The sequence below is a fragment of the Rana temporaria genome, chromosome 2 (genome assembly GCF_905171775.1).
Source record: "Rana temporaria chromosome 2, aRanTem1.1, whole genome shotgun sequence".
In the NCBI taxonomy this organism is placed as follows: Eukaryota; Metazoa; Chordata; class Amphibia; order Anura; family Ranidae; genus Rana; species Rana temporaria.
Genome location: NC_053490.1, coordinates 309,364,392 through 309,391,871, shown reverse-complemented (window position 1 = coordinate 309,391,871; position 27,480 = coordinate 309,364,392). Strand labels below are relative to the sequence as shown.

General features: G+C 40.7%; 1 protein-coding gene across 3 annotated transcripts in view; it reads right to left on the bottom strand.

Moving 5' to 3' along the window:
- ADORA1 (adenosine A1 receptor) overlaps window positions 1-20,603 on the bottom strand; it is a 155,715-nt gene extending 135,112 nt beyond the window's left edge. The window contains exon 1 of one of the 3 annotated variants that reach the window (XM_040337367.1): window positions 20,301-20,603. The gene's annotated coding sequence lies outside the window, so the exon portion shown is untranslated. Of the gene's footprint in view, window positions 1-2,561; window positions 2,664-12,161; window positions 12,182-20,300 lie in introns of those variants that run through there. The other 2 variants (XM_040337369.1, XM_040337368.1) reach the window with 2 other exon arrangements.
- Window positions 20,604-27,480: the final 6,877 nt, after the last annotated feature.

Here is a 27,480-nt window from a genome sequence, read left to right as displayed (position 1 = left end):
TCTTTTAGCAGGACAATGTTCAAACTTGTTATCCAGTAATTCTCTCAACAGATCTTTCTCAGACAGAATCTCCTGAAGCTGCCCCACAAGCTTGGAAACAATTTACTAAACTGCTTGGATTTCTATATCTAACATAATATTCAATGCGCACTCATATTGGGAGCAACTAACTGGCAGGATTGTGGCCAGTTTATTTGCGTCACCTAGGTTTCTTAACTATACATGGTGATGGGCTTCAGGATTTGTGCCTGTTAATGGAGAAAATGTTTTATTTTTTATTTTGTTTGTCTGGGTCCTGCAACCCCTAGGCTTTGTAGAGTTTTGCGTGGAGTGAAGCTTCAGTTTCTAGGTCCACATCTTACCTGGTACACACTACAGTTTTTTTTTTCATGCAATCCTGTGGGTTGCTTGAAAAAAATAACTGTCAGCTGCGGTTGGAGACACTATACTAACCATGTGAGGTAAGGTTCCCCTCTCTTGGATACCTCATAGACTTCCATATCTAGGAATACAACTCACTCCTAAGATAACTGACTTATGCTCTAACTTCCCTCCATTACTAAAACAGGTTACTGAATTATTATAACAATGGTCCCTCTATCCTGGATAGGCAAAATTAATGTACCGTATTTGCTGGCGTATAAGATGACCCCCTCATTTTCCAGGTTTGGGATATACTCGCCGTATAAGACAATCCCCTTCCTACTAGTCTTTCTGGAAGCTGAGGGGTAGCCGGAACAACCGCTGACAGAAACAACCGCTGACAGAAACAGTCTTTTTTCAAATCTCACTGTGCCATTACATAACATGCCTCACTGTGCCATTACATCACATGCCCCCACTGTGCCATTACATTACATGCCCCCACTGTGCCATTACATTACATGCCCCCACTGTGCCATTACATTACATGCCCCCACTGTGCCATTACATTACATGCCCCCACTGTGCCATCACATTACATGCCCCCACTGTGCCATTACATTACATGCCCCCACTGTGCCATCACATCACATGCCCCCACTGTGCCATTACATTACATGCCCCCACTGTGCCATTACATTACATGCCCCACTGTGCCATCACATTACATGCCCCCACTGTGCCATTACATTACATGCCCCCACTGTGCCATCACATCACATGCCCCCACTGTGCCATTACATTACATGCCCCCACTGTGCCATCAATTACCCCCACAGTGCCATCACTTGCCCCCACAGTGCCATCACTTGCCCTCCACTGTGTCATCACTTGCTGTAGCAGAGGGTGCGTCAGAGGGGGATGGGGTCACGTGACGGGTGGCCCTGCCTCACCAATAAAAGAATCGTCACAGCTTCAGCCGCGTCATTCGCCGGGCTGTGTCCGGTGGAGAGAGGAGGCGGGCGATGCTGCGCTCTGGATCCCGGATGATCTTCTCATCTCTGGACCGGAGAGGAGATCACCCGTCGCTGGATACCGACAACGTTGGAGCAGGGAGCCGGGACCGAGTGGATTACCACCGCCGGATTTTTTTTTATTATTAATAAAGGACTTTTTTCTACGGTGTGTGTGTGTTTTTTACAACTATTTACACTTCCTTCGTTAAATGGTAGGGGTACAATGTACCCCATTACCAATTCACATAGGGGGGGCAGGATCTGGGGGTCCCCTTTGTTAAAGGGGTCTTCCAGATTCTGATAAGCCCCCGCCCGCAGACCCCCACAACCACCGGCCAGGGTTGTGGGGAGGAGGCCCTTGTCCCCATCAACATGTCGACATCCTCCCCATGTTGAGGGCATGTGGCCTGGTACGGAATATATTTTACTTTTATTGTTTCACTCTAAGCATTATTAAAAATTCACGGCTCCCGAAAAAACGGCTGTTTTTTAAACTTTTTTTTGCATTGATACATGTCCCATGGGACAGGACCCAGGTCCCCAAACACTTTTTAGGACAATAACTTGCATATTAGCCTTTAAAATTAGCACTTTAGATTTAGACCCAGGTCCCCAAACACTTTTTAGGACAATAACTTGCATATTAGCCTTTAAAATTAGCACTTTAGATTTCTCCCATAGACTTTAAAAGGGTGTTCTGCGGCTTTTCGAACTTTCCGCGAACACCCCTAATTGTTCGTTGTTCGCCGAACAGGCGAACAGGCAATGTTCGAGTCGAGCGTGAGTTCGACTCGAACTCAAAGCTCATCCCTACGCCTGTCCTGAAGTATATCTAAACTCAAAATGTTATTTACCAGTCCTTAGATGAGTGGCTGGATTTGCATATATTGAAAGAGTGAAAATAAGAAGTTTGTTGTTTACATAAGGGTCCCAACATAAGGATATAAAAGAGCACAGAATAGGTTCACTTAAAGGCAGCCAAATAAAGCTCTCCTGCACTCGAGTGATATGCTTTGAGGCAAATTTGTATCAACTCTTCATCAGCACCAATACGCTTGCTGCCCCCTCATGACAATGGGCATCCTTATATACACTGCCAAACAGCAAAGAGGGCTCACTGACCTAGTGCATTACCTTAATAAAATGTATTGAGAAATGAAAAGCAACAGTAGTTATACTCACAAACACATGACATAAACACACAGGCATGTCATAGAATGCAAAGGGATCGCTTCCAGGTCTGCTACGATAAACCGGTAAGGGAAGACCAGATAGTCTCCGTAGTGACTACTTGTAGGCAGCACCCAGCCAAAGCACGAGTTTGTACATGCAACAGAGTATGCGTTTTTACACAACACAGCAGAGATAAGGCATGCAAACACTCTGTGGCTGAAAGTAAAGTATGCCTTATATCTCTCTGTCTGATGAAGACACCAAAGACACAGAGGGGGTTGATTTATTAAAACTGGAGAGTGCAAAATCTGGTGCAACTCTGCATAGAACCCAACCAGCTTCCATTTTTTTTTTTAATTAAAACTTAATTATACAAGCTGAAGTTAGAAGTTGACTGGCTACCATGCACAGCTGCACCAGATTCTGCACTCTCCAGTTTTAGTAAATCAACCCAAGAGTGTTGTGCGGCCTCTGTATTGTTTACACTTCTGTGTTCTCTATTTGGAGCAATTGCAGTATGGGACATTTTTAGGTGCCTTTTACATGCACATTTTCCCCCCTTTTAGAAAATAAATAAATGCATAAATATTTGCAGGGGAAAAAAATGTATTTATTTTAAAAAGTGACAGCTGTTGCAGGGGAGAAAAACCCCTGGACTCTATTATGGGAGGGCAGTCTGAGGGTCCCATTTTCACCATGTTACATCCTATATAGGTTTAACATGATGCAAAAGATAAAGTTAGATGGAGTAATATAACAAGCCTAGTCAAAAACTAGTTTTACAGCATAAACAGTCCCATTTTACAATAGTTTTTGACATTTAAGATCACGTTTTCAAGTCTAATTCCTTTTGCTCCAATCTTTATTAAAATCTTTGGAGTGACTCCATTGCAATACCTTTAAAGCTTAGGAATATTTGGTTGTATTACTTGGCTGGAAAAAAAAAACCTTTAATAATACTGCTATATCATAAAGACAGACAACGTTTACCATAAAAACTGCCAAATGTGCCAATATATATATATATATATATATATATATATATATATATATATATATATATATATATATATATATATATATATATATATATATATATATATATATCAAAGTGCAATACATGTAAACTATAATAAATATTGTGAGCCAAAAAATAATAATTTTACCTATATGGTGCAAGTCAGTTCTTCATTTAAAGTGGAAAATAGAGTTTTTGAAATTGAAAACTGTATCTATCAATCTTCAATCAAGTGAATGAGCAGCGTAAAAAAGTACTTCTTGCTTCAGGCAGTAATCACTTTCATGTTTATATGGCAATATAACTTTATATCGTTGATTATATTTGCACAGCTGCTAGTAAATGAATGTAGTTTTTTTTAGTACATAATTTTTTTGCAGATTTTATTTAGGGACAATTTAAGGAGAGAGAAAAATATTTGGCTGTAGCAGGAGGCAGTTTGTTGGCCGAAGGGCTGATAAGCTGTACAATAAGTGTCTGCAGGCAACAATGAAGCATGGTGGAGGTTCCTTGCAAGTTTGGAGCTGCATTTCTGCAAATGGAATTGGAGATTTGGTCAGGATCAATGGTGTACACAATGCTGAGAAATACAGGCAGATACTTATTCATCGTGCCATACCATCAGGGAAGCATGTGATTGGCCTCAAATGTATTCTGCAGAAAGACAACAACCCCAAACATTTAGCCAATGTCGTTAAGAACTACCTTCTGTGTAAAGAACAAGGAGTCCTAGAAGTGATGGTTTGGCCCCCACAGGGCCCTGATCTCAACATCATTGAGTCTGTATGGGATCACATGAAGAGACAGAAGGATTTGAGGCAGCCTACATCCACAGAAGATCTGTGGTTATTTCTACAAGATGTTTGGAACAACCTTCAAATACTGTGTGCAAGTGTAACTAGAAGAACTTATGCTGTTTTGAAGGCAAAAGGTGGTCACACCAAATATTGATTTGATTTAATTTACTTTCCATTTTGTTAATTGATAAAAACAAACAATTTTTTTTTTAACTGGGCATTTTCTCTGGTTTTGTCTTTCATGCATTTGCCCTTCCATGTGCTCCTTGCTGTGAAGGCCAGTTATAGGTGGGGGCATTGGCCATCTCTTTGTTAGTGGTGTAAGCTTGGTCAGGGGACACACTTTGCAACTTTGCTGCCATTGTGCTATGTGCTGGGTATCCAATGTGCCCCTGTGTCTTTTAAGGAGGATTAGACTACCTCCAGGCTCACCTGCCCCTTATCTATCCATTAGAATGCATGTGCTTCCCTTGTGGAGACTCTCAAAAATTTAGAAGGGTTAGGACTGCAAGTGATACACAGGGTGCCATGAAGAGGCCTTACAGCTTACGCATGCGTTTGCAAATGTGGGCTAACTTATACCCTGCTTTTAACGCATAATGTTGGACAGGTTCATTTGGTTGGTAAGCAGACTGGTTGGTGAGTTGAGTTGGGAATTTTCTCTGGTTATGTCTTTCATGCGTTTGTCCTTCATGTGCTCCTTGCCGTGAATGCCAGTTATAGGTCGAGGCAGGGGCCATCTCTTTGTTACCGTAAGCTTGGTCAGGGGACACACTGGGGACCTTTGCCGTCATTGTGCTATGTGCTGGGTGTTCAATGTGCCCCTGTGCCTTTTAAGGAGGATTAGGCTACCTCCAGTCTCACCTGCCCCTTATCTATCCATTAGAATGCATGTGCTTCCATTGTGGAGACTCTCAAAAATGAAAAAGAGTGAGCCTCGTACACACGCTCAGTTTTCTCGGCAAGAAACAGCAAGAAAACTGCTGGCAGAGCTTTCTTGGCGAGTAATCCGTGAGTGTGTAGGAGGCTTTCAGGTTTCTCATCAAGAAAACTGCCCATAATCTCGACGAGAAAAATAGAGAACCTGCTCTCTATTTTCTCGTTGTGATTCTCGGCAGTTTTCCTGCTGAGAAACCCGAGCGTCTGTATACTTACCTGTTGCAGTGGAAACCTGCGAATGACTTTGACGCATTCGCGGTAGCTTCCTAAGCATAGGTAGGATGTAGCAAGATGGCGGCGACGGCATCGAATTGTAGTGAATGACGTCACCGCGTTCGTGCCATTCAAAAGAATGACAGTGCCAAGAATCTCGTCAGGAAAAACAACGTTTTTTCCTGACAAGATTCTGGGCCATGTGTACATGGCTTCAGGACTAAAAGCGATACACAGGGTGCCGTGAAGAGACTTTACAGCTTACGCATGCCTTTGCAAATGTGTGCTAACTAAACCCCTGTATTTAATGCATACTGTTGGAGAGGTAAATTTGTATGGTAAACACACTGGTTGGCGAGCTGGGAATTTTCTCTGGTTTTGTCTTTAACCACTTCATTACTGGGCACTTAAACCCCCTTCGTGCCCAGACCAGTTTTCAGCTTTCAGCACTGAAGCATTTTGAATGACAATTGCGCGGGCAGGGCCACCATCAGGGGGGTACAGGCAGTACAACTGTAAGGGGCCCGGAGGTTCCCATGGGCCCGGAGGCCCACAGGGCCCCAGATGGGGTGCCCCCCTTTTTTTTTATAAATGTTTATTTTTGTATATATATTTTGGGATTGTCCATAGCGCGGATCCCAAGTGGTTAATGCATTTGCCCTTCCATGTGCTCCTTGCTGTGAAAGTCAGTTATAGGTGGGGGGAGGGGCCATCAAGCTAACCAAACTTAGGAAACAATAAAACCAAGATCTTTCTAACATTTTTGAACAAGGTGGTTCATATCAGCACGGTTTAATCTGCCCAACTGAGACACTTTCATATTTCATACCTTCATATTTCATATACAGGTTTATTTCAGATGGGCAAAAGAGACTTCTGTGTGTCAAAAATGTCAAATAGCAGATGGGGATGTGTTACATATGGTATAGAACTTTCCGGTAACAGATTACAAATGTAATTTCACAGACATGCTGTTCCCAATATATATTGGTATATGGGTGTTTTTTTTTTTTTTTAAAGGGTAATTCTACATTTGTGGGGAAAACAGATAGTAAATAAAGACAAAAATAATATAGCACATATTATTGCAACACTTATCATATTGTAATTAAATGTTATTAAAAATTATCTTTCCTTTTCAATCTGCAGCCACTGTAATTTTCTATAAATGCAATGCAATATGGCTACCTGGAGTTGTTCTGTACACAGAGTGTGTACTGACCACTCCCCAGAAACATAATTTCCTGCTCGTGTGATTGGTTCACCAATTTTCCCAGAAGTCTGCCTAAGATACAAGTCAGATTTCAGGCATCCCCTGCAACAAAAATGTCAATTTTGGAGAGATACTTTCAATAGGAGCATGTCTAAAGGGATGCAGGCTCGGCAGGTTTCCCCATTAGTGCCCTGCAGCTGCACACCTGACAGTTAATTATAAAAGCCACTCCCATTAGACCCACTCTGTACAGAGGCACAGACAAACACACATGGATTACTTCAGAATAACAAAGGGTAGGAGTCTGCAACAAAGGTTGTTATAGGCCTTGCAATGTACATAGATCACCCAGAGGGGAATGTTTTTTTTTTTTTTTTTTCAACAAAATAGGATTTACGTTTTAAGGTTTACTTCATCGTTATGCCAAGAAACAGTGGTGATACACTCTGGATATCCACCAAGCCCTTAGAAATCAATGCCGGGAAATGATTAAACAGATGCTACTTTTACTATTTCACCACATCCTATGGCTTGTCTGTTGGGAGCAGTAAACGAGGAAGTCTTTGTGCACCCCCCCTTCCAGAGTAAATGTACAGTAGCTGTACTTAGGCTTCTGTACATAGCCCGTAAACAAATAGCTAAATTCTGGCTATCCTCCCACATTCCCACTAGGTAACATTGGATAGAACAGGTCAATTGCATATTTATAAGAGAATGGCTAACAGATCAACACAGAAATGCCAATCGCAAGTTCTCTTCTATCTGGCAGGCATGGTTGGATACTCATGGGCTCGCCCTACCTCAACTGATTAAGCATAGTTCCTTATCCATGGTAAGACACATGGGATTTACTCATATTAGGTAATGTTACACGAGACGGATTGAAAATTGTACCTAGTTCTCTCTCATGGAGTCTGCCTCTGTTACATTCTCCTTGGATGGCAACATTTTAGATTATATACGCCCTGTTGGTTTGATTCTCTGTAGGGGTCATATCATCAGTGTACACAATGTCAATTATGTAGAATTGTTTATTGCATGTCCTGTGTTTCTTACCCTTATTGTTTATTTTATTGTGTTTCTGTTGACTTTTGGCACAATAAACATTTTCCTGATAAAAAGAAAATAATAAAAAAAAAAACTATACTATATAAGATAACCCATAGGGCCTGAAGTTGCCCCAAAGTTTGAAAAATAGACCAGTGGTCTTGACATGTGAAAATTCTTGCCACCATTTTAGCAATAGTATCCAGTCACTCAATTGAACCTTAGCATTATCAAGAATGATGAAGGGAATCTGGTTACAAAGGATGGAGAGATGGCGAAGGTATTGAATTTATTCTTCTCCTCAGTCTTCACAAGGGAAGGTAATCAGTAACCCAAACTGCAATTTTTATCCTCATGACACGTCACAGGAAGCACCCTCATGCCTAACAGAGGATAGAATTAGGAATAGACTTCACAAACTTAACATTGATTGGTCACCGGGGTCAGATGGCTTGCACGCGAGGGTCCTTAAAGTGGTTGTAAACCCTCCTGACTCATTTTTACATATAGGTAAGCCTATAATGAGATATTATATTCAGATACTTAAAATATCTCCTAAACGTGCACAGTTTAGGAAATATTTGCCTTGTAGTGTGCCTATGATGCCATCGGCGCATGCGCAGTGAAGAAACGGCCCTGCGTGCCTTTTCTTCCCCAGCATGTGCTGTGACTGGCTGCTCCCGCACACATGCGCGGGAGTGACGTCACGTGGCTCTGGCCTGTCACAGAGCCAGAGTCCGCAGCCCTGGAAGGCAGAGAGGGGAAAATGGATGCTTCTACCTGCAGGGAACATTTGCAGACATCACAGGCTTTGTTTGTATGTAAGTGCCACATATTGGGCTAGCTTGCGATGCATACTAGCCCATTATGATTTTAATTTGCAGGGGAATAAAGAGGAAGTAAAACCCATAAGGGTTTTTACATCCTCTTTAAGGAACTCAGTCAAGTAATTGCCAGACCATTGTTTCTTTTTTTAACCTGCCTGGCGGTATTCCCGAGTCTGACTCGGGGTTAGATTTTCATGCTGCGAGCGGTAACCCCGAGTCAGACTCGGGCTTGCCTCGCTGGATCCACAGGCATTGTTTACTTACCTTGTCCCTGGATCCAGCGATGCCACCGCGCTGTGTGAGCGAGCGGGACCTCGCTCGATTCACACAGCATCCTCCTGTGCCGCCGATCTCCGTTCCCTGCGACATTACGACGTACGGGAGCGGAGATCGGCGCCAAATTCAAAAACGTAAACAAACACATTACATACAGTATACTGTAATCTTATACACACCCCTTGTCCCTAGTGGTCTGCCCTGTGCCCTACATGTACTTTTATATAATAAAAACTTTTCTTTCTGCCTGCAAACTGTAGATTGTCCATAGCAACCAAAAGTGTCCCTTTATGTCAAAAATGGTTTTAGAACAGCTAAAAACAGCGATAATAAATTATAATCACTTGCAGAATTGTGCGATAGCGATTTGTGGGGAAATTCGTCATAAAAAAAAAAAATAATGACAGCGACAATTCTGCAACTGAGCAAATTTCAGTGATTTTGATTTGATTACATTATTGAATAATTTTTATTAGAATTATATTATTATTTGTTATAATTATTTATAAATATTTATTATATTATAATTTATAATTTTGTTTTTAAAAAAATGTCATACCCGGTATGCCTATTATAATCTTGTTTATTCATATTTAAGTGAGTTATTTCTAAAAATTACAGGCCTACAATATAAAACGCCAAATTTCCTTGCAAATAATGGTACCGCTTTCAGCACCTTTTTTCTGAAAGAATCATACCGCCAGGGAGGTTAAGAACAGTCTACTGACTGGTATAGTACCAGAAGATTGGAGAAAAGCCAAAGTAGCACCAATATTTAAAAAAGGACCAAGATATATCCCAGGGCATTACAGACCAGTTAGCCTAATGTTGATAGTTGACAAGCACTTGGAGGGGATAATAAGGGACTATATACAAGATTTTTGTAATGAAAACGGTATCATTAGGAGTAATTAGAATCCATGCTGATTACTGCTAATGATACCATTCTCATTACAAAAATCTGAAGAATGGTTCTTGCTAAACCAATCTATTAACCTTCTATGAGGAGGTGAGCTGTCATCTAGATAAAGGAAGGTCTGTAGATCTGGTGTATATGGATTTTGCAAAGGCATATGATACAGTTCCCCCTAAACGTTTACTGTACAAAGTGAGGTCTGTCAGCATGGATAAAGGGGGAGTACATGGATTGAAAACTGGCTACAGGAGTGAGTTCAGAGGGTAGTGATAAGTGGCAAGTACCGTATTTATCGGCGTATACCGCGCACTATTTTGCCCTGAAAATCAGGGCAAAATCGTGGGTGCGCGATATACGCCGATACCCGCTTTCCCGCCACGAGTTTGAATACTGCGCCCGCATATAGCGAGCGCAGTACACTCGTGAATCTTCGGGCAGTCTCGGCGCCTCTCGTACTGACGTCCTGACGTCCTGAGCGTACAGGACGTCAGTGCGAGAGGCGCCCGAGCCTGCCCGAAGATTCACGAGTGTACTGCGCTCGCTATATGCGGGCGCAGTATTCAAAGTCGTGGCGGGAAACGAGCGGGAGGACGCCGCACCCGCCGAAGATGGACACCGGACCCGCGAAGATGGACACCGGACCCGCCGAAGATGGACACCGGACACGCCGAAGATGGACGCCCGACCCGCCGAAGATGGACGCCCGACCCGCCGAAGACGGACGCCGGACCCGCCGAAGAGGACACCCGAAGCCGCAGAAGGACCCCGGACCCGACGAGGCCGCAGATGGACGCCGCGCAAGACACCAAAACTGTAAGTACAAAAAAACAAAAAATATTTTTTTCCCCACAGGATTGGGGGCCACTTTGGGGGTGCGCGGTATACGCCAGAGCGCGTTATACCGCGATAAATACGGTACTCAGATTGGTCCGAAGTGGAAAGTGGAGTCCCCCAGAGTTCTGGGTCCAATCCTATTTAATTTATTCATAAACGATGTGGAGGATGGGATAAGTAGCTCAATCTCAGTATTTGCGGATGATACTAAGCCAAGCAGGGCAATGATTTCTCCATAACATGTGGAAACCTTGCAAGAAGATCTGAACAAATTAATGAGGTGGACAACTACATGGCAAATGAGGTTCAACGTAGAAAAATTTAAAAGAATGCATATGGGTAAAAAAACATTAATGCAATCTACACATTAGGGGGAATCTAGGATGGAAAAGAACCTGGGGGTCCTAGTAGATGACAGGCTGGGCAATGGCATGCAATGCCAAGCTGCTGCAAGCAAAGCCAACAGAATATTGGCATGCATTAAAAAGGGGATTAACTCCAGAGATAAAATTATAATTCTCCCACTCTACAAGACTCTGGTCCAGCCGCACCTGGAGTATGCTGTCCCGTTCTGGGCACCAGTCCTCAGGAAGGATGTGCTGGAACTGGAGAGAGTCCAGAGAAGGGCAACAACTCTAATTAAGGGACTGGAGGATCTTAGATACGGGGAAAGATTGCAAGCATTGAACTTATTCTCTCTGGAGATGAAATGCTTGAGAGGGGATATGATTTCAATATACAAATACCATACTGGTGATACCAATAGGGACAAAACTCTCCTGCGAAAGGGAATTTAAAAAGACACACAGCCATTCACTAAAATTAGAAAAGAAGTGGTTTAACCCTAAACTGTGTAGCGGGTTCTTTACTATAAGAGCATTAAGGATGTGGGATTCTCTTCCACAGGCAGTGGTTTCAGCAGGGAGAAAAGATAATTTAAAAAAAATTCTAGATAACATACAGGGATATACAATGTAATACTGACATAAAAACACACACACAGGTTGGACTTGTGTCTTTTTTTCAACCTCACCAACTATGTAACTATGTACTATCATACTAAATAAAGAAACAAATAATTTAAAATAAAAGGAACCTGTCTTTGTTGGGAACTATTGTCTGATATACGTAACGTTATATCACCACACAGTGACTTTTGTTCAGTTTTTTCCTTTGTTGGTTCTGATGTGCACAAACATTGTACTATTTATACACCAAGGATGTTCATTATCTGCTGTTCTTACACTATCTCACCCTGCAGAATGCTGTCACTGTGTGCAAGTACATTATCACTTCTCTCACACATCTGGACTTTAGTATTTGAGGGTCATGCTCGTAATGACTCTACTTTCCACAATCGCCTATGATCATATACCTGCCCAAGATCTGCCCAGTAAATCATTAAATAATTACTTGAAGAGGAATTTTACCCATTTAAATAAATAAATAAAAGTTAGCAGTTACAAATGCGTATGTATCTGCTGATAGGTAAAAAAAAAAAAAAAAAAAACACACACACACGTACTTACAAGCCCATAGAGTCCAGTTCGTTATATCACTTCCCGTTACTGATTCTTCTCACCACTGTGGGTCCATGGTTCAGCGATCTTGGATTGGGCAGCTGGCTGTAACTTTCTAAGGAATCACAGTCGGTTAGCGACTGTGCATTTCATGATCTCACTAATCTACAGAAATCCCCTGCTTTGGGGTTAAGCGCACAAAAATGTACATATTCTTGCACTCACCACAGTTAAAGCAAGCTCTTTACGAAAGTTCACTAGACTAAACTGAGTTTACTGATGACGCTCAAAGATTATAATCAGAAAAGTAGAAAAATTATCAAGATTATGGGGTTGAATTACTAAAGCATTTAAACTGTATACTTTGCAAGAAAATTTGCACCAGAGCTTAGTGAATGAGATGAAGCTCTACCGATCACCCAATCATACAATTGTGCAAGTAAAAATGCTGTTTTTTTTTTGTTTACTTGCATGTGATTAGATATTCTTTGCAAGGTGTACAGTATATTTGCCTTTAGTAAATCAACCCCTATACATCTACAGGAGGGGGCTATTTTAGAGTGTCTGTTTAAAACATATGGACATTTACATTGCTATGTCCCTGTTGGGGAGATTTTTCTTCAGAACCTTTCCAAGTGACAAGTGGAAAGGAAGGAAAACCTCTGAAATAGAAATTCCTTAAAGCAACTTCTTTCAGCCATCTATTGTGGTATTTTCACCTAGCATCTCTCCTGGTGACAGGTGGTGAATATACAGATGTTTGCCACAACACACTGGCTTGGTGAATTACAATGTAGCCTTGCTCTTATCAAGCCAGTGCATTAGACACGGTATATTAAATACAGTATGTTGCGATTTATACAACACAGGAAATATATTGACTGAACCAACTACATACTGATTAGTTAAGATTTGTGGCAAAAAGGAAAAGGTTGCCAGCTATTTTTTGTACACTTATCCAACAGACAGGGCAGGACTTAGGGTGGTGGGGACCCCTGGGCTTGAGTCACTTTCGGGCCCTACCTGCTATACATTACTTTAAATAGAACAAAATGATACATACACAAGCTATGTCTTAGAGCTACACAATTCTGGATAAACTGAGAATAAAAATAGAGATCACGATTCTGAAGTAAACCCTGGCCGATTTTTGCAGTTTTTCAATTATCACGTTTTAACAGCTCGTCGCAATGCAATACATATATATATATATATATATATATATATATATATATATATATATATCCCCCAAAAGAATGGTTTTTAGGATGGATTGGTTATTATGGCGTCACTTCCACCCTTACTGTGTCCCTGTCGGTAATCTCTGTTGCGGCGTAACTATTCGTTGCTGTGTCTGTGGCTGCTGTTTTCTTTCACTCCCCTATCGTGACGTCTTCTTTAGTCACACGGGGGAGTATTAGGAAGAGTGGAAGGAGCTAAACACTGCAAGACTTCTCCTCTGTGCCTGACAGAGGGAAGTTCTCACATACTGCATTCCGACAAGCTTTAAATGCCGGTTTAGTGGGGCTAATGTGCGCAAACGCGATAAAGTCATGCTAATGATCAGCTGCCTGTGTTATGGGCTATTTTTTAAGACAATGTTGTGTCTGAGGCCCCGTACACACGACCAGTTTCCTCGGCAGAATTCAGCTTCCGACCGAGTTTCTGGCTGAATTCTGCCGAGAAACCCGGCCGTGTGTACACTTTCGGCCGAGGAAGCCGACGAGGAGCTCGGCGAGGAAATAGAGAACATGTTCTCTATTTCCTCGTTGCTCTATGGGAGCTCTCGCCCCGCCGAGCTCCTCGGCGGCTTCAGTGCTGAACTGGCCGAGGAACTCGATGTGTTTGGCACGTCGAGTTCCTCGGCCGTGTGTACGAGGCCTGAGGGTTTACATTACAACCACTTTAAATGACTGGCATATTATTGAAAAAACTTAAACGTAAGGGGCCCCCTATTGGGCGAGGCCCATAGGCTTGAGCCCAGTCAAGCCCAATGGTAAGTCCGGCCCTGCCAACAGATATATTAAAACATTTCAATTGTATATTTAACAGACCAAAAAGGAGCATATAATAAAAAGTTCATTGCTGGGGTTTGCATTTTCTTTAAGGTAAATAACGGCAGATGGCAGGGTTTATGATCATGTGACCGCCAAGATTGGCTGTCACGCTTCCCATTAGCGGCTGGTAACTGACACAGGAAGGAGTTGACCAGCTGAGGGTGATGATGCAGGGTGTGTGCTAATAAGGTCAGCTGGTTAACTCCTTCCTGTGTCATGACCTAAAGTCTGACCAGGAAGTGAGGCAGAAGTAATCGAGCAGTGTGTTTAAACAGCTATGAGAGTGAAGTAATCTTGTGTAAAATTAATGGAAAGCGGTTTTATTTTTGCAAAATAAGTACATTAATGCTATATTGGTACATAGGGGACCTGGAATTTAGAAAAAAAAGGTGAACAAAGGTGAACTTAGCCTTTAAGGCACCAGGTATTCTGTACTCAAACTCCAGAGATTTAAATCTAGATTTGGTTCTACCTTTTTGCCCAATTAAAAAATAACAAGTGTATTTAGCTTCATGTTGCACCTTGAAAATTGCTTTCAGGCTTGTCACAAAAGCTGCTTATATCTGAAACTTAAAGTTTTATTGCACATTGTATATTACATGCACATTGTCCAATGAGTTTTTCTCCACATTTTTACTGCTTTAGTAATTTTTCTTTCATGTTATAATGTGTACCATTTACTTATTAAAAATAATATAGCCTAGATTTCATGAGACCCAGTTTCATTATATACTGCGTCAATTAGGTTTTAGATTAACTTTGGTACACATGCATATACTACACGTACTCTTTATCCCTGCAGCAGTTATTTTTCCTGTATCCTACTTCACTTCAATCAACATTGTTCATCAATATTGTGTTTCCCCTTCGGCGGTACCACCTGCCGCCCAAAGCAATAAACCACAAATTTCTCTAACTAAAGATGAAATGATCCCTTGATTTAATCATCATGGAAAAGGCTTGTTGGTCTGTATACAAGGGTGGGAGAAGGATACTAGCATCTTAAAAAATAAAATAAGCAAAATGTAAACATTTAAAAAGCATTTATGACTATTCATCATCTTAAAGTAAAGCCCTGTACACAAGCTCGGTTTCTCGGTGGTTAAAAGTCCTCCGGGAAAACCGAGGTAAAAGCCGAGATCCCGGCAGGAAAACTGACATGGAGCTTTGGCCGGTAATCCCGACCGTGTGTATGCTCCATCGGCACTGCCTCGCAGTCTTTCCCATAGGCAAGTAGTAGATCTGGCGGGGAAAAAAAGCCGGGAATCCGGACGGGAAAATAGAGAGCAGGTTCTCTATTTACCCGATGGGATTCCCGGCTGTTTTCCTGATGGGAAAACTGTCTGTGAGGAAGCATACACATGTCCGGTTTTCCCGGCCAAAAGCTCTCCTGGCAGTTTCCCTGCCGGGAAAACTGGCCGTGTGTACGAGGCTTAAGAGCTTGTGGCAACAGGCTTTGCATTCCCATACAAGTCTATGGGAATGCAAAATCCAGCTGGCCTCAAGTCAAATTCTGGTCAAATACACTGGTCAATAAATTCTGAATGATCTCAGAAGACTCTCAAACTTGATGCCAAACTAATGGCATAGACACAAGCCCAAAGCCGTAAACACAGGAACTGAATATGTTTGGAATGCAATCTATTAAAAAAAACAGAGTGAAAGGCAGCCATTGAGGTGTCCATGCTAACTGCTTATCTTCTCGAGTGCCCCAGGAGCCTTGAATCTGGAGCACTTCATCTGCCAATGGCAGCCTCTATCCCCTAAGCTTCCTTCCTGCATCCTTCACATCGGAGCTAAAAAGCAAGTTTTGCAGATGGAACACCCTGAGTGAATGTGTCCTGGGGTGTTTAGGAAGATGAAAGACCAGTGTACGGGCACCTCTCAAAGTCAAAATTTCACCCATCAATTTATTTTACATACTGTATATTATATTACATACAAAGGGTAGACAAAGACCAATGAAAATGTTCCATGTGATCCATAGATGCTCAGATGTATTAAATACAACCTACATACACCTGGTCATATTTATTTACGGTGTTTGTAGAACAATGACATTCTACACAGTCATGCTATAATCTTGAAATGCAGATATTACTGCTCCAAAAGAGAAAAAAAAAACAAAAAACACCATTCTCTTTACCATCAGCTCCTTGCTTCGAACTGTCCCTAGTGCAACACCTCCCTAAACAGGCATACAGAAAGTAATTTAGCAATAAATGGAAAGCCTATAACATTTCCCTCTGGACACCTTTCATGTGTTTCATGTGTTCAGATCACAAAACAGCTGATGTTTGAATATTCAGTAGGGAGTATTTTTGCCAGGACAAAGAACAAAAAAATTCTATAGCCATTAGGGGGGGGGGGGGGAGTACAACCCTGCATAGATATTCCTATTGTAAAGCCAATCATGGTAATCAAACAAATAGCCAGCGGAGTGGACCTTAGTCAGTTCATGCATCTCTACTATATACTACTACTGCAAAAGAATCAGGATTCTACGGATCTTTGGACACCCTTGCAATGCCTTTGGAGCTTACATGAGCTTGCTTTGTTTTACAGATTGTAGGAAAATCCTTGTAATGATAGATAGATAGATAGATAGATAGATAGATAGATAGATAGATAGATAGATAGATAGATAGATAGATAGATAGATAGATAGATAGATATGCAAATGAGAACATTACAGCAGACTAGATGGGCAAGAGCCTAACAAACAGAATGGAAGGCTGCTGTGATCGTTCAGTGATCAGAGTGCAGGCATGTATAGTTTCAGTAGCACTGCAGTGACGTCAGTGTGAGTAGCATGACCGATAATCTATAGAAACAGTAAGAACATTTGTTATCTGCTTTTCTCACACCTTTCCACTTTGCCATGTGCTGCCACTGAGCATATTATCACTTGGTTCACACATTTGTCCTTATACATTAGGGGTCATCGTTATATCATCTCTACTCCATTCACCAACTATCCACAGCCATTCACTTGCCTAGGCAGCCCCAGATATAACTAAATGGAAACATCATGCATACTTTGCTGACTATACAATTCATTGATACCTAAAAAGAGACAGGAATCTCCTACACACACAAATTCACCAAAATGAAAACACACATTTACACGCTATTAATCAATTTACAAACATAGTGCCCTGGTACACAAAGGCAAGGGTTTACAAATATGTCAAGAAATATAAGGTTTGTTTCCCAATTCTGTCATATACCAATGACATTGAGTAGTAATAATTTGTCTCATGGCTTGTTCTATAATATATTGAATAATTTTTGCTGCTTATCAAGCAGCTCTTTCGGTTCTAAGCGCTCATTGTGACGTATGGTAGCCTTTGCTGCCCCATTGAAAAGCGATTTTTGTGGAGGTTTAAAGGGCTGTTAAATAAAGGCTCTATACATGTAAATAGGTTGCCTTTAGTGGCAGTACAGTATGCTGAACGTGACATGCGGTTTCTACTTTTGCAGCAGCAGCAGCACATGTACAGCCCTAAGTGATTGCATGCCCGTCTTTAGGTGGGCAATTGAGAAGGGAGTAAAATTACAGCTCAATTGCCTACTTTTACCAGCCCATGTGATCAGACAGCAACAAACATCTTTAATATTAAGTCCAGTTGAATGTAACTAACGGCTACTGACTATACCATGACCTCGATAAATGAGAACCTTCACAGAGGGCAGTTGACAGGTATCTAGAAGGCTGATCTGTTGTCTCATCACCACCTATTCCAGCCCTGAAAAGGGAGTAACACAGCACTGCACGCAGTTGAATGGGTCACATTCAGCGATGGTACTGCTCTACGAATGCAACAGGGGCAGAACCGGGACAAGGGGTGGGCAGAAGGGATGGCTGCCCTGGGCACGGCATGTATTGTAAAGATGGGGGCACAGCAAGTTCCTTCTACTATAAGGCCCACAGGAGTAGTGACAGCAGCATGACTACTTCTGTCAGCCCAGCACTGGAAGCAGCAAGGTGAGGAAAAGAGAACCTGGAGGAGGTGCATGCTGTGCTTTCTCTCCTTCACCTCTTCATAGAATTACACATAATGAAGCAAGGGAAGGGGGGCACAATTTGGCAACTTTGCCTTGGGCACTGGATTATCTGCTCCCAGCACTGAACAGGCTGGTTACTTTTTACAGCAACTGCAGCATTGCTACAGCCCTGAGGGGCTGCATGTCTTTGTTTAGGTAGTCACGGGGCAGTAACATCAAAGCCTGTTTTTGACACCCCCTGGCCACCTGTGTGAAAAAGCCCTAACACAAAAGGTAAATCTGTCACATACCAGTCAGTTTAAATTGGCTAGAGGATGAAAAATGCATTAGGGCGTAATGCAGAAACTTTCACTTGCCCATATTATCAGTAAATACAGAGATATAGACAGCTGAAGGTATGTGCAAATCTGACACTTCCTGTAAAGTCAAGCTTATCTCCACCCCCTCCCGATTCCCTCTCGACTATAGTTTGGTTGTGTTATTGATCAATACAGCCTGGAAAGCAAGAGGAAGGGGCACCTAAATCAGCTGTTTTTAAGGTCATGTTTGCATATACCATCCTGTATATGGAAATGCTTTCACATGAAACTTCTACTGAAGGTAACTTTGGCTTATGCATTTTCTCCTATCATATGCTTAGGGTTGCGACAAGCTTACCTTATCTGTTAAACTTTTTTGATGTACCTGTCAAAAGTTAACTGTCCAAAACAACATGCTACAGAAAAATCCATAACAACATGCTACACAGGACACAGAATCACTGTGACCAAAACTAAACCAGGTAATGTAGGATGGCTTCAGCTCTGCTCTCTACCCACAGGAGAGGTCCCTGAGACGCGTTTCGCCCCCTGGCAGTACTTTTTTTGCTTGTCTACATGTGCATTCAAATTACATATACAGACCAAAAAAGCTTAGCTTAATTAAAATCAATTTAGTGAACAGCAGACATTGAATGTCAAAAAAAGAAATTTAAACCTATATAATGGTTTGTAGGTACTCCAATGTATTGACGATTACATAAAATAATTTTATATACCTGTGAAAAAGTTCATTTTCCAGTGTCAACATAGTGAAAAGCTTTGCTTATTAAGTTCAATGAAGGGGAAATTGGAATATCTTTAAATAAAAAAGCAATTTAAACATGTATGATGGCATACCAATACACTCCAATGTATATAATATGAATATGGTAGAATCAATGTATTGGAACCTTTTTCCTACAGCTACAGGCTGAACAGCTTTGCTTCAATGAAATCAATAGATCACTCAATTAGCGTAAGTAGAAAAATAGAAAAAAAAACATATAAAATGGTTTGTAGGTATACCAATACACTCCGATGTATTGATCAATAAATGTAAATATTGGAAAGTATTCATTAAATTGAATTGAATAGATGTAATTTATATTCCACATCTATTTTATTCTTGAGTTGGAAATGACTCCTAGTGAACTATTCTTCACCTATGTACGGTATGTGATCACCTAGCCACAGCCTAAAGAGCAAGCAATGTTCACCTACGCGCACGCGCGCGGAGGCACCCGGCATGTAAGCACAATGCTGTCTGTGCTTGCAATCAAACCTAGAGTATTCATTTGCATTATATCTATATGCTACAGAGGGGGGAAATGCTAAAATAAGCCAGAGATGCATATAGCCTTATTAAGAAACAATGAGCCTCAGCAAAGTACAGTGACATATAGTCAACCAATGATCAATGAATTCAGTTTTGTTTTATTGATCCTTGATTTTGTTTTGTTAAAATAGACCTGCACACCCCTGATCTAGAAAGAACTTTTAGCTTTTTTGTTAAATTACACGTTAGATGTCCCCTTCCCCCAGTCCCCATCACCGCTTTGCCTGTCCCTGCGGTGGATTAATGTGCAGTGTACATTGCCTACACACGTGTTTGTTGTGATTAGATAATGACATGTTTATGTATTGACTTTTGGGAATAAGATAAAGAACCCTTGCTATTAATTGCTCCCCATGCAATGATGATACATTTATTCCACATAGTCTAAATACCTTCCCCTGAAGCCAGCCAGCGCAATGCAATTACAAAGCATTCAATAGATGCTTACCATGTCTTTGTCACAATCCCTTCCTGCATCTTCAATCGCTTGCAGATTTTGCATTGTCCCCAATGCAGAGCATCCCCCCCCCCCCTCGCTGCTGTCCTTGAAGTGGTCCTGCAATGTCTCCCAGCAAGGTCCTGATACAACACTGCAGTGTAGGGTGTCATCCAAATGTACATTCCTCTCCTGGATACACCTCTGCTCCTTCTGCTTTGCCTGCTTTTACTAGCTTCCAACAATGTTGCAATCAATCAGTAATCACATGATCCTCAGTACTGGTCTCTGGAGAGTTACTTAAAGGGATAGTATCCTGCTAGAATGGGGGGGATTTAACCTGCAGAGGCAGAGTGGGAGGAGAGCAACATGTCATTGGCTGGCTGTCAAAATATTTAGCTGTAACCCATTGTTTGCTGTAGCTGCAATCAATGCTGTATCTGTTTAAGTCATTGTAAACACCAAATGAATGACATCTAGTTTGTATAATAAATATTTATTTTTTCCGTTAACTACTTCAGCTCTGGAAGATTTTACCCCCTTCATGACCAAGCCATTTTTTGCTATTTGACACTGCTTTACTTTAAAGGGTAACTCCATTTTGGGAGATGGGGAGATAGAAAAGAAAGAAAAAATATTGTAGCGTATACAATTGCAACACAAATCATACTGTAATTGAATCTGTGTGATAAAGTGCTGCGCTAAAATTTCAGTTGTCCACTGAAAGGAACCATTATATCTCAACTGTGATCATAAATAGAAAACGTGCTAAATATATACAACGTTGATATTAACCACTTCAGCTTTGGAAGGTTTTCTCCCCCCTTCATGACCAAGCCATTTTTTGCGATACAGCACTGCGTTAGTTTAAAAGACAAATTGCGTGGGAATGTGACGATGTACCCAAATAAAATTGATGTCCATTTTTTCCCACAAATAGAAATTTTGTCTGCAATGTTTATTTTTTTGCACTATAAACAAAAAAAAACTAAAATTTAAAAAGAAAAAAACAACATTGTTTTTGTTCTGCTACTAAACACATCCAATAAAAATATGTAAAAAATCGAATTTCTTCATAAATTACATCAATATGTATTCTGCTACATATTTTTGGTAAAAAATAAATAAAAAAATCCCAATAAGCGTATATGGATTGGTTTGCACGAAAGTTATAGCGTCTACAAACTTTTTACTAGAAATGGCGATTATAAGCAGGACTGCAACATTGCGGTGGACAAATCTGACAATAAGTGACACTTTTTGGGGACCAGTGACACCAATACAGTGATCAGTGCTAAAAAAATGCACTGTCACCGTATAAATGACACTGGCAGGGAAGGGGTTAACATCAGGGGCACTCAAAGGGTTAAATGTGTTCCCTATGAGCGCTTTCTAACTGTGGGGGGTGTGCTTTGACTAAAGGAAAACAGAAATCTGTGTTTCTGCTTAGCAGAAACACAACATCTTAATTTTCCTCTTTTGCAGAATGACTGTCTGCCTTGTTTATATAGACAGACCGCCGTTCTGCCTCTCTAAACGATCGATGGGTTCCCGATGGACATTGTGTCCATCAGACACGCTGATTGACTCCCACTGTGGCCTATTACAGCGGGACTCCAGCGTCACACGCACGCACTCCCCAGATCTAAAGGAATTAACGTACAGGTTTATGATTTTGCACTTAAAGTGGATGTAAATCCGATTCATGAAATTTGAGCTGGGCACATATATCTGCAGTGTTTTGTTATCTCTCTTCAAAGCACTATGTCCCGTAGCTGTTTCCTGTTTTGTTCTTCTGGTATCAGCCTGAGAACTCCTGACAAGTTCCCTGTTACATATGATAAAAGCAGCCTGAATTCTGTGTTGGGGAGGATGCTATAAATAGATTAGCAGCGTGCTGAAAAATTTAACAAACAGAGCTGAAAGTCTCTACCTATGAGGAGAAAGGGCGTGTGCCTTTCCTCCAATCAGCTGTCTTGGCTGTATGCCCAGGCTTCACTGCAGTGCTAACCAGGAAGAGAAAATCTCCTGAGGCCCCGTACACACGACCGAGGAACTCGACGTGCCAAACACATCGAGTTCCTCGTCGAGTTCAGTGTGGAAGCCGCCGAGGAACTCGGCGGGCCGACTTTTGCCATTGAACAACGAGGAAATAGAGAACATGTTCTCTATTTCCTCGCCGAGGTCCTCGTCGGCTTCCTCGGCCGAAAGTGTACACACGGCCGGGTTTCTCGGCAGAATTCAGCTCTGAACCGAGTTTCTGGCTGAATTCTGCCGAGAAACTCGGTCGTGTGTACAGGGCCTAACACGATGTGCACTTTCTAAACAGTATATACAGATGAAGACAACAGATATACATGTAAAACCTATGTAGGGAGGTTTGTTTTATCTGTGTATCATCTGAGGCTGTTAATTTCACTGGGTATATGTGGGGGTTTACATCCACTTTAAGGGCCGCCCAGCAGCAATATATGCTTGTGGGACAGTCCTTAAGCGGTTAATAAAGATTACATATATGACATACAATCCATTGTATCAAAACAAGTGTTACATGCGAATATGAAAATATATGTGACAAATGTTTAAATAAATCTTTGGGCATTAAAGTACAATGTGCATATAATGCAAAAAAAGGTGATAATGGTCCCAAATTGAACAGCATAAACAGTCCAGTGTTTAATGACGCATATATAAATATATAAATCTTCAGAGTGTAAATAATCCCGTAAAAGTAGGCAATTCCACATAAGACTTTAGGTTGACCACCAAGGAAGTGTTATCCACTAACAGGAAAAATCAAATGCGCTTACAAGAAAGCGTGGAGTGGACTCAGTGGACCACTGATATTTTAGCGCAGTACTTTATCACACAGATTTCTTTAACACAATATTTTGTCTATTGTAGTGTTTTGCAGCTGTCGAAATTTAAACCATTAGCGTATTAATTTCCATTCATTTTAGATATTGTAATTGAATGTTTATAAAAAAAATACAATTTTATACTAGTAATGGCATCGATAAGCGACTTATAGTCTGACTGCGGTATTGCGGCGGACAATCGCACACTGACACGTTTGACACCAGTGACACTTATACAGTGATCAGTACTAAAGATATGCACTGTACTAATGACACTGACTGAATAGAGAAAGGAGAAAGGTTGGGTCTTTAAATGAGATGTAGGATGTGTAAGTCCAATGCCTTCATCCCTATTGGCATGAAAAAACAAGTTTCTTTTTTGGGTCTTTGAATGAAGCATGCAAAAAGGATGCAAATAAGCACTGTGTGTCTGTAAAGTGTTTATTCATATAACAATACAGATAGAGTACGTACACAATGCAAGTCTGAAAATGTTAAAAAATAAATACTGTAAGTTCATGTAAATACATATGGTAACATGGCGTAAAAATACAAACGGTAACGTGCCTAATACTGGCATCTGCTTTCACATGATATGTAAAACCATACTAAGTTTTATAATAGCAGCATCGTCAGACATGATTGATAATGAGTAAATAGCATTCCATGATGTAATGTAGCTGTGGCATCAACAAAGCTCAACGCGTTTCGTGGATGTATCGATTCATCAAGAGCTGATGCGACAGAAATTCCTATAGAATATATAAATATAGTAACCACACTCTGACTAAAGAGGGGGAATATGAAGGAAGGGGGATAAAAAAATATATAAATGGTTAACCAACCATAAGCAACATACAGCATCCAACACCATAGCTCCCAACTTTCCCTTAGAACGAAGCCCTCTAGCGGTGCCGGCACACCGCTCAGACAGCTGACATCTTCCCCAGAGTTTCTTCAGGGTTCGCAGGCTCCAGCGCTGTGATATTCACAGTAGACATGTGCATTAGTTTTCGTCCGAATGCATTTTCGTCCGAATTTCGGGTATTTTCGTTATCGTTTTAACAAACGAAAACAAACGTGCAGAATCCGAAATCTGAAAGATCCGACATAATAAAATGCTTTATTTTCGTTATCGTTGCTACAACAGTTCGATATAGATAGGAGATTCGACATGACGCTGACAATAGCGATCTGTGTCTATCGAATCTGCGGTCGAATGCGCCTAACCTTAACTCTGTTAGTCCAAGATTATTCTACATAGAGAGGAAATATCTGACATAGAGAGAAAAGATTTGACATTATAGAGACAGTGTTGGGGGTAGTCCATTAGACATGAACGACGGAGATTCGAAGAAGCAGCAAAAAACATACAAACGTTGAATCTGTCATTGAAGACTTATGGTGTCTGTCCAAAGTTCTAAGAAGATTCGACAAGCAGCTATACTGTATAACGCCGCAATCGTACATTTCCGATTAAATGCTCAGCCCATAGGCTATAGAAGAATTCCATTGTTGGTTGACTAGTATTAATATTTAATAAATATAATTATTACTAGTCATACAACATTAGAATTCTTCTATAGCTTGTAGGCGGAACATTCGACCGGAAATGTACAATTGCGGCGTCGTAAAGTTTAGCTGCTCTGTCGAATTTTCTTAGAACATTTGATGGACACCATAAGCCTTCAATGACAGATTCGACCTTAATTCATTCGGATTATCGGACAAATGCATTTTTTTAACGAAACAAAATAAATAAAGACGAATTTCGGGAGTAACTAAATAAATGTATTTTTCGGACTAAAACGAAATTCCGAAACGATATATTTCAGTGTGCACATGTCTAATTCACAGTACCTACAGGTAAGTCTTATTATAGGCTTACCTGTAGGTACAATAAAAAAAATAAGACTTTACTTCCTCTTTAAATACCATATCTGTTTCAAAAAATATATATATAACATTCATTTAGGGACACAGTTGCATGATGGACTATCACAGCACTGAATATTAAAAAATTGTCTGGTATTTGAGGGGCAATGCAGGCTAGTACTGTATTAGGTAAACCTGGACTCCAGGTACAAACCTTTCCCAATATATTTCCTAATAGCCACAAATATTATAAACCCTCATTGTATGCACCAAATACCTTTACAAACCCAGCTATTACCTTGTGGCATCATCATTGTGCTGTACATTTCCTGTGCAGAGAGCAGAGCTGTGGGAGGGACCTAGCAGACCCCACCCACTACAGGCTGCCTGCAGAAAACTACAGGAGGGGGCGGGACAAGACCAGTCACCCTGCACAGGGAGAGAGAGCAGCAGTGACAGGTCTTTATTCTGGACAGAGGCAGTATTTTACACTGGCTTACTGCATAGATCTAGAAGAAATACACAAAACACAATAAGATTCAAGTAAGAATACACCTGCCTCTTATATTTAAAGAATACAGGATTTTATCAGCTGGGCTTACATATGCTTTAATGCTGTGCGCTGTCCTAGCCAAGTTTCTGCTAAATGATTGTCACTTAGCACCTGCATAAAACATCTAAATAAATCTCTGCTAGAATACTGTAGATCTACTGCATTATGCTTGTGAAAAGTGCATACTGCAGCAAAGCAATTAACTAATAATGCAGCTGAAGAATCACATTTTTAGAATCTTTTTTTTTTTTTTTTTTAGGAATGTCATGCATTTTGCAATGCAGTTTCCGATGTACATAGGATTTTCTCTTTAATATAACTATAATAAATGACCGAATCATATGTACATTTGAAACTGCGGGTGTTTGGTACTACACATAATTCAAGGCATGCTTCAATATTGTATCAGTTAAATTTTTTTCTTCCCGCACGCTGCACTTCTCTCATCACTCACTAGAGGGATTAATTGTAAAGACATAAAATATCTGCACTGCTTGGCACAGGTTTTATTGTACTGTATGCACAGGAGGGATTGGTCTGGAAATCCGAAAATTGCAAAGAAGTCTAATTTCCTATAAATACTTCACTGAGTAATGCAAGATGAATACTAATAAAGGGATTCATAATATTATTAAACACATACATTAGATCACTGATAGAGAAATGCTCAGAGGAATAAATGTAGGAGTATTTACAGCGCATATTACCACATTACTAGTGAGAAAAATGCAAAGCTTTATTACACTTGCAGATTAAATTTGCATTATTTAAAATGATATATAAATAAAACACATCTTCTTTTTCTCTGTTTTTTATTATATTTCAAAATGAGTCGTGCTAACACAATCCTAATAATTAAGGAAAAATTCATAAATTAGAAAACGTCCATATGTGCAGAAATAAAATCATAATTGATTGAATATCAACAGCATTTACCCCCATAGCCGTTAATTTTCAATCAATTATCATTTTATTTCTACACGTGTGGACTTTCTCAATTTATGACATTTTGACATATTATTAGGATTGTGTCAGCGTGAAATTTTGAAATATAATATTTGTACTCTATGTATCTTGCAGAAGAGTTGTGGCTTGGAGGAATCATTTTTGTTACCCATTCACATTAGCGCAGTTTTTTATTTTTATTTGTTTTTTATTATACTCAGAAGTATTGAAAGTAACGCAGGCACAGAATAGAATGCTGATCAGGAAAATATAACCAGAACTCTCTCTCTTTCTTTCTCTCTCCCTATATATGCAGTATTTCACAAAAGTGCAAACATTTGTGTAAATATTTTATTATATTTTTTCATGTGACAGCACTGAAGAAATTACACTTTGCTACAATGTAAAGTAGCGTGTTTACAGCTGGTATAACAGTATAAATATTTAACACAACACACAGCCATTAATTTCTAAACCGCTGGCAACAAAAGTGAGTACACCCCTAAGTGAAAATGTCCAAATTGGACCCAAAGTGTCAATATTTTGTGTGGCCACCATTATTTTCCAGCACTGCCTGAATCCTCTTGGGCATTGAGTTCACCAGAGCTTCACAGGTTGCCACTGGAGTCCTCTTCCACTCCTCCATGATGACATCACAGAGCTGGTGGATGTTAGAGACCTTGCACTCCTCCACCTTCCATTTGAGCATGCCCCACAGATGCTCAATAGGGTTTAGGTCTGGAGACATGCTTGACCAGTCCATCACTAGGGATGGGTCGAACTACCCCTTGTTTGGTTCTCACCAAAACTTTGAACATTGCGAAAGTTCGGAACTGAATAATAAACCCCATTAAAATCTATGGGACCCAAACATAAAAAATCAAAAGTGCCCATTTTGAAAGCTTATATACAAGTAATTGGGCATTCAATGGTTATGGGTGTCCGGGTCCCATTGACCTGT